Source organism: Macaca nemestrina, chromosome 9 (assembly GCF_043159975.1).
Source record: "Macaca nemestrina isolate mMacNem1 chromosome 9, mMacNem.hap1, whole genome shotgun sequence".
NCBI lineage: Eukaryota > Metazoa > Chordata > Mammalia > Primates > Cercopithecidae > Macaca > Macaca nemestrina.
Window position 1 is genome coordinate 80,246,399 of NC_092133.1, and position 13,228 is coordinate 80,259,626.

Here is a 13,228-nt window from a genome sequence, read left to right on the forward strand (position 1 = left end):
GTCAGGAGTTTGAGACCAACATGGTGAAACCCCATCTCTACTGAAAATACAAAAATTAGCTGGGCATGGTGGCAGGTGCCTGTAATCCCAGCTACTCAGGAGGCTGACGCACGAGGATCGCTTGAACACAGGAGGTGAAAGTTGCAGTGAGCCAAGATCACACCACTGCACTCCAGCCTGGGGGATAGAGCAAGACTCTGTCTCCAAAAAAATTAAAAATTAAAAAATGAAAGAAAGATTGCCCACCTCCCAAAAAAAAACCTTCAAAAAATAGACATAGGACTAAAATCCAAGTTTCCTGATTCTGAAATCGCTGGTCTTAATAGAATCAATATAATCCCTGTCCACTCATTGGGATCCCAAGTTATGACGTTTGACATGTCATAGCTAAGTCAAGGTAGTCAACTCAATTATACCATCAGCTTAACTGAATCTTTTAGCAGAAAATAACACCCTATAATGGTATATGTCACAAATGGAAATGAAGGACTCTGAGCTCATTCATCTCAAATGCAAATACTACGATCAAGTCCCATAAAGTCAAAGATGGGCACATTTACACACATTTACAAACTACATAGTTCTGCTTGCATTGGTCCCATTACAATCCTGTCTAAATCCTGAAGTAAAAATCAATACCATAGTGAAGAAATTACTTGTGCATATGAAAGAGGCTGGTCCAACTCCTTAATTGCAACAGGGATTTGATTCTTTTACTAGTAGTTAGGAAAGGTTGCATTAATATTCAGTAGTTAAAATGTGCCATTCTAAATTTTTCGTAATTTCCCATGAGAGAATAAAGTTTTTCAAAAATATTCCCAGTAGGTGAATGACTTTAATAACATGGCATCTGTGAAGATGGCAAATAAAATAACTCATAGACTTATAATTTGGCAAACAGTTGAAATAGCTTTTCTTTACAGACAAGTGTTAGCCTTGTTCATTTGAGATTGATTGAGATTGGTTATTGCACATAAGTATGTTGACAATTCTTTGAATTCTATTGAGTTTTGGGTTCCCAAGTTCTTTCCTGAAACTTGTATAAGCTAATACTTTAGAAGAGACAGCAGGAAAAAAAAAAAAAGAGAGAGAGAGTACAGACAGATGGACCCAGAGGTGACTGAAAGTTCTGAAATACAAGTAATGAATGTTAAGGGAAATTCTCTATTTCTCAGTCTCCTGAGCTCTCTCTCCTCTATTTCTTGCTTGTAGAAGTAAAGGGTGACCTCTATTTATTTATTTTTTAAGAAATAGCAAGTTGAAGTAGCAAAAAAGGAAACTTCTTACTCCAGCAAGGAAAAGAGCCACTAGAAGCCACAGGAACAGACAAGCAATCATAGCAAGACAGATCGGACTGCAATCCCATCGCAGGCTTTTCTTCACAGGGTGCTGGAGAGCACCATGGAGCACTCTGCAATTCACAGACAGGAACAGATTAGAAACTGCCAGGAGAGACAGAGTCACAGCAACTACACACCGACTAGTGATGAGCTCTCCTCAAGAAATTCTTATCACTCAGGTAAACAACCCTTTTCCTTGAAAGTGCCACATCTGAGGATTCTAACCTCTTGAAGTGGGAGCTACTTTTCTGTCTCCCAAAGTCGAGAGGAAGATTTGCAGATTTGGATGGGTGTGGCTGGCAGTTCCCAGGCAGGCAAACATTCAAACAAACAAACAAAACAGAAATTGTGGGAGATGGACCAGGAGAAGGTTTAGTTCTCAGCCCCTCTCTCAGGAAGAGCACAGGAGAGTACCTGAAAAACACAACTGCCCTGAAGGCAGTAAAATGAATTTATGGATACATGTTTGTTGGGGGAATATAAAGATAGTTAAATGAGAGAAAGAGAGATAAACAGGGATTAGCCTACATTAACAGAATAAGTTCTAGAAGTATATATCCATTGTATTAACAGTGCTTATCTCTGACCACTGAAATGATGGGTTGTTTTGTTTTGTTTTTGCTTCTGTAGCACATTTTTAATTCATACAAGTCTTTAGGATAATCTTGGTCACTCACCGGGAGCCCCAGCTATGGGCAGCATCCTTTCTAGGAAAAAGATTAAACCAAATGATGAGATGCTTCCTCTGGCCCTACAATTTTGTAACAAAAAAACCGAAGTGGGAACAACAACAACAAAAAATCCAGCAGGATCTGGGCACTGTCCTAAAAAGAAGAATAAACTTCTAGTGCATATTTCTATAGAAATACTGATTTTATTTGACAATTGTCACCCAAATATTTTCATATGGCCTTTATTATTTTAATTTTTTTTAATTTCTAAAATATGTTGTACTTTTTTTACAGACAGGGTCTCATTTTGTTGCCCAGGTCTCACTCTGTTGCCCACTACTGTTGCTACAGTAGTGTGATCTTGGCTCACTGTAACCTCAAACTCCTGGGCTCAAGAGATCCTCCGATGTCAGCCCCAAGTGACTGGGAATACAGACATGTGCCACCATGCTCAGCTATGTTAAACTTTCTTTTTTTAATGAGACTACAACAAAAAAATGAATTGCTTTACCATAAGGTAAATTGCTTTACCTTACATTAATGGCACTCCAAATAAGGAAGAAAAACTTAACCCAAAAATTCTCACCACTATCCCCACACATCTACAAAGGAACAAGCTGGTTTTTCTCCCAGTTTTTATGTTACAAATATTTGCTATGCTACATCTGAAATTAACTGAAGTCTACCCTTCAGTTGATTCAGTTCAGTCCTAAACTGTTATAAAACAACAATTGTATTAGCACTGCTTTACTGACCTCAAACTACATAAAATTATAATTAAATACCATGATCTCCTGCAGAAACTGCAAGATAAAGAATTGATTTCTGGCAAATTGATGCAGAGATCTGATTCATCCCATATTAGTTCATTCTCACACTGCTATGAAGAAATACCCAAGACTGGGTAATTTATAAAGGAAAGAGGCTTAATTGACTCACAGTTCCACATGGCTGGGGAGGCTTCAGGAAACTTACAATCATGGCAGAAGGGGAAGCAAACAAGTCTTTCTTCACAAGGTGGCAGGGGAGAGAAGTGCTGAGCAAAGGAGGAAAGCCTCTTATAAAACCATCAGATCATCAGATCACAAGGTCAGGAGTTCGAGGCCAGCCTGGCCGATATGGTGAAACCCTGTCTCTGCTAAAAATAAAAAATTAGCCAGGCCTAGTGGTGGGTGCCTGTAGTCCCAGCTACTCAGAAGGCTGAGGCAGAAGAATCGCTTGAACCCAGGAGGCGGAGATTGCAGTGAGCTGAGATCATGCCACTGCACTCCAGCCTGGGCAACAGAGCAAGACTCCACCTCAGAAAGAAAAAAAAAAAAAAAAACACAGGCCAGGCACGGTGGTTCACACCTGTAATCCCAGCACTTTGGGAGGCCGAGGTGGTGGGTCACCAGATATCAGGAGTTTGAGACCAGCCTGACCAACATGGAGAAAACCCATCTCTACTAATAACAAAAAATTAGCCAGGTGTGGTAGAGCATGCCTGTAATCCCAGCTACTCCAGGGGCTGAGGCAGAAGAATCCCTTGAAACTGGAAGGTGGAGGTTGCAGTGAGCTGAGATCACACCATTGCACTCCAGCCTGGGCAACAAGAGCAAAACTCCATCTCAAAAAACAAAACAAAACAAAAAAAACCCATCAGATCCCTCGAGAACTCACTCACTATCAGAACAGCATGGGGGTAACTGCCCCCATGATTCAATTACCTCCCTCCCACGACATGTGGGGATTATGGGAACCACAATTCAAGATGAAATTTGGGTGGCAACACAGACAAACTACATCACATCCCAAACAGTTTTTGTCATCAGCCCTTCAGAGCAAAAGCCCAGCTCTACTTCTCAGTGGCCCTGGCTCAGGGGCACTCACAACCTGGCAGGAGGAAGCAAATGCTGCTTCCCCACTATCTTAATAATGCAGATGTTGTGGTTAGTGTGCAAGCTGTATGGCTCCCATCTACTCTAAGCTTGGTAGTTCTGAAATATATGATGACTTCTTTCCTTGAAAATAGCCTCCAAGGAGGCTAGATATGTCAAGTGGATACTAATTAATCTGTTACCTTTGAACAAACTCCTTCCTTTTTCTGGAAGGGCCACACAAGAGAATGTTAAGATCTCTTTTAACTCCAACTATCACTGACCTCAACCTTAGAGCCTTTGCCCAGTATAAATCTTCAACCTTCAAATTTATATTCATTTATAAAGCAAGAACCAAGAATAAGTAGTAAATGGATAATGAATGAATGAACATAAGTGCTACTACATAAAGGGATTTGGATCTAAATATTATTCTACTTTCTCTCAAGTACAAGGCTCAAGAATCCCAACAAGCTAAATATTCAAGTGTTCTCAGAGAATCTGCTGAGCCAAGTCCATGGTGATATGAATGCTGTCTCCATGTGTTGCTGTTAAAATGCTTATTATAAAGGCTGAAACAGAGAAAATTTTCTTATTAAATAGATATGATAATATAAATAGCTGCAATAGATAAGCCCCTCACACCCTGTACAACATACCAAGAGAGGCATCTAGAATGTATAGCAGGAGGCAAAGCCACGATGGCAGGCTCAGATTTCTTCCCCAGATCTAATTTTAAAAACTTCAGTGCAAGCTCACTCTAAGAAGAACTTGTATTAAGCACAGACTCATTTATTTTCTGCTGATGAACACAGCCATGTGAACAGCTGATAAAGTCATCTCTCTCTCTCTCTGCAAAAGGGTGCCAAGAATGTAGTTATGAGTTTCAGCTCCAAATTTTAAAACCACCCTATTTACTAATGCAATTATAGGTTTGTTGCCATTGCACTAGGCTAAATATATAGGTGACTTGATTCTATATTTGCTAATTGTCTTACTTAGCAGGCCTGGCAAGGAAATGCACTCCACCTATCAGAAAATATGTTCTGTGTAACAGCCACACAGGAAATGAATGCGATGGGAGGTGATATGAGTATTTCTGGAAAAGTGTCAAAAATCCTTAACAAAAAAAGTTGTCAGAATGAGCATGCTGATTGTGCGTTTTGAAATCTGGGTGAGCAAAGGCTGGCAGCAGAGTTTTCAGCTGCCTTCCGCTGAGGCTTTACAGGGAAAGCTGCCCCATGGCCCACTGACAATGTGCTGGGGCCATTTCCAAGGAATTTCTTATTGAATCTCTGTTTCACTCAATCTCAAAGCCTTAAAGAGAGTCACATAGGATAATTCTATTACAATTATTTAATGTAGCCTAATTCTTTATAATATTTTAATACTAATTCTATTATTATAATATTATGTTGTAATTCTTTAGCCCTGCAGCTTGTTTTTAAAGCCATTAAACCTATAAATAGGGCAAGATACACGATTTGAAGGGCTCAGCACAAAATGAAAATGTCTAAAAAAATTACAAATTTCAAGGCAGCAAAAACAGAGCATTAAATCAAGCACAGAGTTCTCCTAAGCAGAGGGCTCCAGGTGACTGCTCAGGTTGCATTCCCATGAAGACATGCCTCACCTCTAGAAATGTTATACACCTTTCCCCACAGTCAGTGCCACACTGTGTATACAGGCTGCACTTCTCTCCATGTATCCACTGCAATTTCTCTGATCAACTTCCTGCACATAGACAACGGGGTGTGTGTGTGTGTGTGTGTGTGAAGAATCCTGGGGAATATATTTTGAAAAGTAAAGCAGAGGCTGGGCACAGTGGCTCACGCCTGTAATCCCAACACTCTGGGAGGCCGAGGAGGGCAGATCACTTGAGGTCAGAAGTTCGAGACCAGCCTGGACAACATAGTGAAACCCCGTCTCTACTAAAAATACAAAAATTAGCGGGGCATGGTGGTGCGTGCCTGTAATCCCAGCTACTCGTGAGGCTGAGTCAGGAGAATTGCTTGAACCCAGGAGACAGAGGTTGCAGTGAGCCGAGATCATGCCATTGCACTCCAGCTTAGGGAATGAGAACAAAACTGCGTCTCAAAAAAAAAAAAAGGGAAAGAGAAGCAAAGAACACTGCCTCTGATTTACTCTGTGTCATTGAGCTCACTACCAGGTCTGTTTAGGCCTTGGACTCATGGTCCAAAGCACAAGATGCTCACCTTTTGTCTCTGTTGTAAATTATTTTTTAAACATAAAACATTGCCTTAAGCCTAATAATATTAAATGTTCAGACTCATAATACAAAACAGGAATATTGAACGGAGAACTGTCAGCATTTTACTTAGAGATATAATAAGGCTACAGGAGGGTTAGGCATGAAATATAGAATATGAACTGCTAGAATAGGCATACTTCCATTGATATTAATAATTAGCATTCAGCATTTAATCAGGAAAGATCGAGACATAATTTGTTTAAATTAATACTACAGCAAAATAGATTCAAAATCACTATAAATAATTTAAGGTTTTTCATTATTAATATTTTCTTTTCTTTAAAGCCTGAATTATCCAAAGATATTAAAAATGATCCCATGTTAATGGACCTGGTTTTAATGACCTATTCAAGTGCCGCATCTGCAGAACATTGCTTAGGGAAATTTTTGAAGAGTAAATAAATACAAAGAAGAAAAAGCTTAAGAGAAAGAATGAAAAGCAAATGGACATTCAATTATTTCTAGGCAAAGTTCATTTTTAGCCCAATTTGTGACTTTAACATGCACAGTTAGCGCCACTAAGAGAAAGAATGAAAAGCAAATGGATATTCAATTATTTCTAGGCAAAGTTCATTTTTAGCCCAATTTGTGACTTTAACATGCACAGTTAGCGCCACCTATAGAAACAATAAAAAATTCTGCTACTATGAATAGGCTTTTTCTGCAACAATTGAACTAGATCAAATGTCATGAAGAAATGAGTCAGCAGTATAGTAAAAAACAAAACAAAACAAAACAAAAAAACTCTGGTCTTTGTTCAATAAACAAAAGGAACGTACTCTAATGAGCCCCAGCACTGAGCCACAAAAGATTTATTGAAAATGGAAAACATAGTTTATTATTAAGGCCCCTTCTAAGTCTTATCCCAGACTATTTATTGTAAGAGAAAACCAAGAGAAACCAGCATAATAGCAATTTTACCAGAGAGGGAAAGACTACCGAGCCTTTTATTTTAACTAACGTACAACACTGCTTGTACTTTTCTTCTTTAACTTGTTTATTTATATTTCAAAACATTTTGGGGGTACTTACTTTCTGCCAGGTAATTTAAAATACTCCATCCTCCAGGAACATCTGACCTAATTGGAAAAAATAGTATCCCACATCAGAAGTATGAAGTGCCATAAGACTCACGGCATAGATGAAAGGTATGTTGTATAAAAGAGAGAGAAGGTACTTCTAGCAGGGCAGATCAGAGAAAGTTACATGGAGAAGTTGTACATGAGCTAGACCTAGAAGGAAGAATTTGATTGGGAAATGAAGAGATTGAGAGAGAAGGGAAAAGTGGGATGACAAAATCTGTGTATGAAGAACAGCAAACAGTTCAGAAAGCAAGTGCAGAAAGAGACATTTGGAAGATTACCCTGGAGTCAAAGCAATTAAATAGTAAGCACTTGCAGAGAGTTTGCCACAAGCCAGACACCATTCTGCACATGTACTATAGATTCCCCCGTGTCATCCTCAGAATAGCCATTAATCACCAGGTACAATATTTCATGTCTATGTTGTACAGATAAGAAACAGAAGCACTATGAAGTTAGGTAACTTGCCCAACATCACATGGCTAGTAAGGTTTGAGCCACACTCCTAGTCACCACCCACTCTTGTCTCTTGATAATACAGAGTTCGAACTTAATTTTCTCCAAGATGAAGAAAAGTGGAAGAGTTGCTCATTTTTTCAACATAAACAAATGCTTCTATGAAAAAGTAAATAAATATTCATAACATAAAAGATAAAGCAAAAATAAGGGGGCAAATACAGTTTCACTTCCCAGAGACAAACTGTCAATGTTTTATTCTGATTTATTCCAATATATTCTAAAACCATCTAAATACATTCTAAGTATTAAAGTAATGGATCTACACGGTAACAAGCTAAAGAATAAAAGAAAGTTTAGACCGGGCAGGGCACGGTGGCCCACGTCTGTAATCCCAGCACTTTGTGAGGCCAAGGCGGGCAGATCACTTGAGGTCAGGAGTTCGAGACCAGCCTGACCAACATGGTGAAACCCTCTCTCTACTAAAGATACACAATTAGCCAGGTGTGGTGGCACATGCCTGTAATACCAGCTACTCGGGAGGCTGAGGCAGGAGAATAGCTTGAACCCAGAAGGCAGAGGTTGCAGTGAGCCGAGATCCTGCCACTTCACTCCAGCCTGGGCAACAAGAGCGAAACTCTATCTCAAAAAAAAAAAAAAAAGAAAAGAAAAGAAGAAAAAGTTTACACTGGAAAGAAACACAGACTACCTCACCCTCCCTGCTTTCCCTCCCTCCCTTACCATGTCTCCCACCTTCCTTGACTCAGAGACAGCCTGCTTCTGATCTAACAATTGGTGGCAATATCTATTGAATGCACATTTTCTGTTCCCATTCCCCTAATGTTTGCAATTACAATACTGTTTTTAATTTTACTACTGGCTACCTTAATAGTTTTAAGTAATGTAGTAGTCCTCTACTTGTTCAACTTTAGTGGGTTCATTTTTCCCTTCACAAAATGAGAATATTGATGCTCATTCCCTCCCTCTCAACTCTCCTCCCTTGACCTTCTGCAACTTCACTTTCATTTCACAGTACTAAGGTTGTTAACGATTATATTCTCAGCTATAACTACAACCAAGCTTTCCATTCTTTCTACTTAGGTTGACTTTAAGAGCTAAAAACCAATAAGCAGAACTTACATTAATATGACTCTAAATATTTTTTTACTGCAAAGCCAAATATAATGCTAAGATTATATTTCCCTTTTTACAAGTTCAGTGCCAATTCGTGGGCCACAGAAGGGAGCGTGACCCCTGCATCAAGGTGAAATGGGTTATCTTACACTCTACCAATTGTGTTAAAATCATTGCATATTTCATTTTGCTTCAGTTTGGGTTACAGTGACTTGTGGTCTCACATGACTTTTAATTTGGGGGAGGTTTCAAATGGCCTTTTTTGATCCTCCTGTACTGTTATTTCCAGATAAACTGTGCTCCATGCTAAATCCATGACTCTTGCCTGGATTTCCCCTCACTGCCCTCTTAGATTGGATCCACTGTGCCCTCTTGCCCTCTTGGACTGGGTTCATCCTCTTTTTGGAATTCCTTCCTAATTTTTCTAGAGCATATCATCAAGGCACTTCCTAAGGATGATGCTAAAGATAAGCCACTTGATTCCATGAATGCCTGAAAATGTCCTAATCTATTCAGTTTTCCAAGAAGAAAACAGAAAGCACTGTAAGCGTTTAAACTTGGGGAGTTAAATGGAGCAAATTAGTTGCATAAATAATGGAAGAAATGAGAACCAAACAAGGGTGAAAGGCAACACAGGCATTACAGACAGTGGACATTCACAGCCTTCCTTAGGCCTGAGGGACAAAGCAGGTGGCAATATTAGCAGATCCCAGACATGGCCAGGTCACCTAGAAGAAACTAGAGCCACAAAGAAGACACAGACACTGTCAGATTCCACTAGAGGCATGGGGATAGGAGACTCATACCCTGATTTCTTCATTCCTCCTGTATTTCATTGATTGAACCTGACCAGAAGCCAGTAAAACAGAGGCCTAGGAAATGCAGCCCACATGACCAGTCCCCTGCAATGCAGAGCACAGGAAGGGGGAAGAATCATCCCAGAGAAAACAGGCTCTGAAAGGAAGAGTTTTTCTCCTCCTACTCACACACTCAACACAGAATGCTTCTGTGACCAGATGTGCGGAGGGTTTTCTTCCCACACCAAATGTCCAGCAGACACTGTAGGAGAGAAAACATATTTTTTTCTTTCTCTTTTAGATTCTTAGCTGAGACACTCTCCTGAAAGTATAGAAATCAGATTAACAAAAGAAAAACATGTAGAAGTGTATTAACACATGCTGTGCTCATCACACAGGAGAGGCCTCCGTTCAAGAGTATTTTTCTCACAAGGCAGTGGCTTGGGGCCAGGCTTGAATAGCATTTTAACAAATATACATAAATCTATATAGTGAATAGACATAGTAGACAGCAGTTCCAGTCTTTTAAAAAGCATTCAAATGTGGGCAAATAGTAAAACCTGTTCCCAGGTTCCCCTGGTGCCTGTGCCTCCTTCTCTGGGTTAATAAGCAAGTATTGTCTTCAGTAAGGAAAGATTTATCCACTGGGCAAATAGAGGATGGAACAGAGTGTTCCAATGCCTTTGCAGTGTCTTTAACTTAATAATACCCAATATTTGGGGGAGAAATGTTTTAGTTTCCTTCAGACCCATTTTGAAACGTTACTTTCAGAAAGTTTTACATATTAAAAATCTAAGTTGGTAGCTCTGGAGAGATTTGAGTTAGAGGTTTTGAGACAAGGGATTGGCAAATACGGAAAAAACATGGAACCAGAGAAAAGAACAAGTTTGGGTACATTGTCCCATACCCTATCGAAATAATCTTTTAGTCCTGAGAACAGTCAATTCAGTTGAAAAGCTGTGTCTCATTCCAGGAGGTGATGTTGTAGGTGGGTTTTCATCATATTAGTGTTTTTTGTTTTGTTTTGTTTTGTTTTTTTGAGACAGAGTCTAGCTCTGTAGCCCAGGCTGGAGTGCAGTGGCGGGATCTCAGCTCACTGCAAGCTCCACCTCCCGGGTTCACACCATTCTCCTGCCTCAGCCTCCCGAGTAGCTGGGACTACAGGCGCCCGCCACCTCGCCCAGCTAGTTTTTTGTATTTTTAGTAGAGACGGGGTTTCACCGTGTTAGCCAGGATGGTCTCGATCTCCTGACCTCGTGATCCACCCATCTCGGCCTCCCAAAGTGCTGGGATTACAGGCTTGAGCCACTGCACCCGGCCATCATCATATTAGTTTTCTATGTGGTATAGGCAAACAAGCATTTAGAAAGCTGTACTTCTATAGAAGCAAAAGAAAAACAAAGGTTAGTGTCTGAAGCAGTCTACAAACTAATCTGATTCTGGAGGGCACTCAGCTGAGAAGATTTTTAGATTTGTGTTCGGAGTATCTTGTTGGAATGGAAGTAAACAAAGGTAATCTGACAAATTTTCTTGGATTGTAGTTTGTATGAGATATTTTAGTGAACTTTCCGTCTAAGAATAAATTATTATGTCATTTCTCCGAAGTTTATATCAAGTTGTCTAACTTTAGCTTACATGGCTTTAGGAAAGACATATTTTAAATTTCTAGTGATTTTTAAGACAGAAGAGTGGGAAAAAAATTAGAAATGCTAGTTTAGAAAGTTGTAGCCAAATATTGGAGAAAACTGAAAGTTCAGGATTTAGTCTAGATAATTAAACTCAAAAATGACAGGGCTAAAATCTAATGACAGATGTACTGTAGTTTTCTTTTGCGTTACAATTTTTTTACAGTTACCCCCATTTTTACTAAATATATTTATAATAAGACTAATTTAATTGTAAAACAAGTTGTGGTCTTATTCTACTTGGCCTGATTATTTGTATAAAGTGGAGCAAGAGTAGTAGTTAGCTATACAGGCTCTTTTTAAATCTGTTTTCCTGAAGCTTATCATAAGGAATATCAGATTAGACGTTTAAAAGCCCCTCCAGGATAGGAAGCTACACCATGAATTCACCATTTGATTTTACCTGTAGTACCTAGGTTAATTGTTTTGAGGTCCCCAAAATATTCTGGGGCTCCTTGGCCTGTCAGAAAGTGACATTTTTACTCACCCCAAAGCTAGAAAGGGAATCTTGGAAACAAGGTCTTAGGACAGTTCTTCCAAGAGCTTGAATGGCTCTTTAAAGTTGGCCTTAATTCCTTAAAGCAGTATGGTTATACTTGAAAATACGACATCCCAGTCAAAACCTTGGTAATGTAACCTGTGTTTCCAATAGTTCTGCAATGAAAAAAGCAAACAGTTATTGAACTTATGCAAATAACTATATTGTCATAAAACAAAAATATTCACAGATAATTTCTAAATTCTGGAGAGATCAGGTACAAAGAAAGGTAAATATTCTAAGTTTGTTCAAAAAGTATAATTTACCCAAATTTATAACTTTTTAAAATAGTTATAAATAGCTTTAAAAAATAAAAATAAGTGTTCTTGACTTTGGAAAACAAACCATAAAAGGAATCAACAATGATTTACACTAAAAAGAAGTCCCTAAACAAAATCATTTTGGTCTTTTGTTGGTTAAGTCCCATGTAATTAACTCTTGTTTCGCTCCACAATGGGTTAGTAATCTTTATGAACCCATTAGTTTCTTTCTGAAAGTTTTTACCTCGTCTAATGATGTGATTTCTAAGTTTATTGAAAATTAACTTCAAGAGTACTTGCCATGATCCTTTCCTATGAATTTCCTTGAAGAAGCAGCAAATTTTAGAATGTAGCCAATTGTAAACTGCCTTTTGAGGAAAATAAAGTAAAACAATAATTGTAGATGAGAAAAGACTTAGAATAGCTATAAAGATGCAATTGACAAGGAAATTTGGTTAATTTTGTGGCATATAATTTAACTTAGCAATCAGAATTATAACTGATAACATATACCAAGACATATCAAAATTTTTTGTTTTAGAAAACTCATGTGTTTGGGAACACATATTAATAACACATTTATGCAAATATAACTCAAAGAGAGTTAAACATGATTTGTATTTGACAATGTCTCCTATACAATTTAACATACCAAATAATCCTAATATGTCTCTTTTGACTCCAAAGGGCTCTTTTTTTGAATGTTCAAAAGTTAGTTTGAGGTCAAAAAGATCTAATTTATACTTGGAAATTTGATTTTAGGAAGGCTGTCAAATATATCAGAAGTTTAAAACTCTTGATCAAAATAGGATTACAGGTTGCTGTGGCATAATAATCATTCATTTAGCCAAAGTGATAATTTAAAAATTTCAGGAAGTGAAAACCTTTACTCTTTGATAGAGACAAGACTCAATTTTTTAAACAAAAGATCTAATACAGACAGCATGTAGCAAACACTTCCCTCTTCTGTTTTTGCAGTTTACTCAAAAGGTGAACCTAAGTTTTTTATTATCTCTTATTAATATTATATATATATATAAACCTTGTTTAAAAGAAGAACCTAATTTTAGCTTTTTATCAGAGTATTATTAATATTAAACCTAATTTTAATAAAACCTTACAAACAAATTCATCTAG

General features: G+C 38.3%; 1 long non-coding RNA gene across 1 annotated transcript in view; it reads right to left on the reverse strand.

Moving 5' to 3' along the window:
* Positions 1–4,699: 4,699 nt before the first annotated feature.
* The window catches only part of LOC139356288 (uncharacterized), a 36,856-nt gene continuing 28,327 nt past the window's right edge, over positions 4,700–13,228 (reverse strand). Inside the window, exons 4-7 of the long non-coding RNA XR_011607872.1 lie at positions 12,392–12,459; positions 11,781–11,947; positions 7,172–7,218; positions 4,700–4,719 (exon numbers count right to left, since the gene is read on the reverse strand). This is a non-coding gene — a long non-coding RNA (uncharacterized lncRNA). The remainder of the gene's footprint in view (positions 4,720–7,171; positions 7,219–11,780; positions 11,948–12,391; positions 12,460–13,228) is intronic.